The following is a 3,970-nucleotide window of genomic DNA, read 5'->3' on the forward strand; positions in this document are numbered from 1 at the left end:
AACGCGACGAATTTCATAGAAAATTGAAGAAAATGACACCATAGGAACTAAACAAGTGTCTCCAAAAGTTTTATTTGTCTGTAAGAAAGCGAGACGGAACTTTCTACAAAAAGGAATCGCTTACCGCGTGGCGCGCGAGATTTTAAAATTTCATACCATTTGTCGGTATATTGTCAGAAGTAAAATAATTTTTTCGTGCACTAGTTATTCAGCTTGTGTGGTATATACTAAAACAATTATTCACCTCAGTGTCGGTGAAAGTGATATGATATTTACCTCGCCACTTGGCGGCTCGGTAAATATCCATCACTATTCACCTCCACCGAGGTGAATAATTCTTAATTAATATTGAAACGGCAGGTGCTTTGCTATAATTCAAAATTTGCTTTTTTGTTACCTTTAAGCAGCGTTGTACTTAAACATACAAAGTTTTGGCTCATCGAAAATGTAATTTTGCTGAAAGTAATAGCCAGTCGAGCTCTCTAAACACGCCATCCTAGCATCAGCTCCTAGAATCGATCGATAACTATTTTTTTGGATTTGAAGCTGATCAAAGATCGATTTATGAAGATTTTTTTTCACGCGCTTTTAAAACCTTCCCCAGAATGTTCACAATAAACTCTTAATAAAATTGTGTTTGACAATTTCACATCAACGTGGCAGACACTAGGCGGACTAGTCAAGTTCTCTCTTAAACGTTAAATGTAGCAAACAATAACACGTTCTGAATGCAGGAATATGTAAGCTTTGGTTGCTTTAATGTTTTTTATTTTGGTTAACTGAGGTGAAATTTTAATGCTTCTGTGTACAGTTTTGGAACATCAAGGGACCTTACAAGTCTGTTCATCTGGAGGACCATTGCTTGGAAAAGGACATAGCAAATTATCTTATGTTAGGGCACGTTACCCTTGCCGACATAGTTTGATTGTAAAAAAGAAAAATTCAGTGAAAATGTCAAACTCTAATTATAAACGAAAAACAACTACGTATTTCTCAGCAGCCGGCTAAGAACAATTCCTAGCAGCCTACGATCTAGAGCTTTGTTAAGTGGAGTGGAGAAATTTAAAATTTTCGTGGCGTTGCACTGTTGTAGTAAAAACTACAGACCAACACAAACAAATAGGTAAGCGTTTTCTTGCTCTTCCGTATAAATCGGCCAGCCGAAAGTATATCGTATCGATGTCAAAACACTTTTAACCTTGCGAATGGCATGCTACGTTTGATGCAAGGCCATTCGGCACAGAGCTAGTAAATGGTCAACCAAACGCATGAAAGCATGTATTTAGGTTTCGTCAAAAGAAGAAGAAGACACAATTACTGATTGACATGGCTATCCCCGCCGAAAGAATTACATCTGTCAAAGTGTTGGAAAAGTTGTCGGATCCTATTATCAGTATCTGGGCAAAGTCCCTTCTGAAACAATCACTAGAAAAAGTTATGAAAATCACCCTAGTTAAACTGAATAGAAGATAAAAAATGACTAAGTATGTCATTTTTAGTGTCCTTTAAATTTCAACTTTTAAGACGCCTTGAAATCACCATTTTAAAGGATCCTAAAAAGTGATCCTTAAAAGTTTCTGTCTGTTTGATAAAAACTTCTACACGATCATTTAACACTTAGCAGTATTCAGTATCAACGTCCGGCTTCGCTTACGTAACTTCAATGATCCAATAGACGCCAACTCAGTATCATTTACGACCCTCTGCTGTTTAAAATAAACGAACGCCTCTCTCCCAAAAGACGACAGACTGGCGTCTCATAAAAGGCCCCTGTCACTGAGTAATTGCTTAGAACGAAGCCGAAACGTTTAATCAAACAAACTGGTAATATCTTAGCGAATACTAGACACGTTTACAGTAGCACACACAGTGAACGACTAATGGGCAAACTTGCAATCTGATTGGTAACCAGGGGTGGTCTAAAATTGCCAAATTCACATGCAAATTACTTACTAGCTAGAAAAAAATGTTTTTACCGAATATCTTTGTTTAATAGAACACTAAGTTATACACATAAATTATATGCTAAAACAATATGATGACTCGCTCTCGTTTGTATCAACGTTTTGTAGTTGGCTCTGGGCGTTAAATGGTACGACTTATTGACTATCAAACAGATAGAAGAGAAATGAAAAGAAAAGAAAGACAAAACAACAAAACAACAAGAGAAAAAAATGCCCACAAATTTTCAAGCAAATATTATAAACGATCTTGGCTGTAGTACAGAGTTATTTGAAGCCGCTCCCCCTTTTAATGAAGCTCGCGTTCGATTGGCCATTTTCCGGAACAAGAAGAAAAAACGGGAATAATCTTATGATTTTTCGTTTTTGGTAAGTTTGGAAAGGCCTACCTGCAAACGTTTGATCGCACATGATATTTAAGAGCAATTTTGTACCATGTCTTCCAGAATAAGAAGAACCCAATAACGCCCAAAGATTGGTTCGAGTATAATTTCTGCTCTGGCGGCAACAGTCAACGAGCTGAGTGAAGATGGAAAATTAGAATTTATCATCAACGGGAAGTGCAGTGTGCGTGTTTAAAAATACACGAAACACTATTTAGCAAATTAAAGGCCAAATATAAGTTAAGAAAAGTTTGATTAAGGACTACAATTGCACCATGATATTAATAACGACAGTTTTTACATACAAATAACTTTTGGAATTTTGTCTTTACGTGGCTTTTCAGGACGCTTATTTAAGCACTGTCTAAGATTAATAAGACTTCCCTTGCACCTGCGAAATAGCGCCATTTAGACACCATCTGGAATTAATAATTATCTTCGGTTGCGCACGTACTGATGTAAACCACCCAAATGGCGTATGTTTCTGAGATGTGGGTAGACTTTGCGCTTTAGAGTGATAAAGCGTTGGTTTCACGCGGAGGAAAGCTATCACATTTAGTTCATTCCATCTTAAAGATAGTAATACTCGGATTGATACAATTAGGTTGAAGTCTTTGTGGTTATAAATTTTGTAGATCGATCGTAGCCCAAACCACGAGTCATCGAACAATAGTAACATGTAGAGCCTTGCTGGAAAACACCAGTAAAACGCACAGTAAAATCAAAATAACATTTCATCACTTGTTGTTTATGCCTGTAGCGAGTTTGATAAAAAAGAAAGCTTTCGAATTGTCATCGACAAGATCAGTCATCAATAGACCTTCTACAATAGTCATCAATAGTGATCAATACACCTCCTGCTGTACCCTTTATCTCCGTCCGCCTCGACTAGCACCTGCTATTTGCGGGCGGAAATGCTTTGCTATGTAAATGACTGTTGTTAATAAATAATAATAAAGGTTAGATGTACACTACACCCAGATGTAGTCTCTACATAAGCTATATAGATATTTGCGGCGCTAAAGCGTATGGTTTTTGAGCCATTCTGGCCTGAAAATGGGTATAGATTGTAACTTTTTTTGGTCTGAATATCTGAAAACGGGTATGGATTCACGAGACCTGGGGTGAGTTGCATAAAATTTAACGTCAGGCGTAACTGCTAACGCTAGACCTTCAGCTCAGTCACAGTATTTTAACGTTTGACGATAGCATTTACGCCAGCCGTTAAGTTTTATGCAACTCGTCCCAGGTCTGATGGGTATGAATTTTCAAGGCCAAGGGATCTAGAAATAGTCTTTAAAACGTTTGTCATTGACTGGTGGCAGTTTTTCGTACAAACTAATCCCATGTGTTTCTCCATCTTGTAAAGTTGCCAACATTTTAGCTTTCAAAACGGTTTAAAATTGAATTTTGGACAATGAACATTGTGCCCGTAAAAAAAAATTCGCGTCCGAAATGTTCTCGACGCTTTTGAGAAACGCACGCCAGGTCTAAACAAAGGTACCGGAAAGTGGCCTACTTAGTTTGGTCTGTAATAGGGTCAGGGTTTAGCCGGAATGGAGCCATACACAACACCCCCCCCCCCCCCCACCCCACGCGTGACACTACAGTACATACCAGCCAAAA

This window comes from Pavona decussata, unplaced genomic scaffold (assembly GCF_977016875.1).
Source record: "Pavona decussata unplaced genomic scaffold, jaPavDecu1.1 SCAFFOLD_102, whole genome shotgun sequence".
Classification (NCBI taxonomy): Eukaryota; Metazoa; Cnidaria; class Anthozoa; order Scleractinia; family Agariciidae; genus Pavona; species Pavona decussata.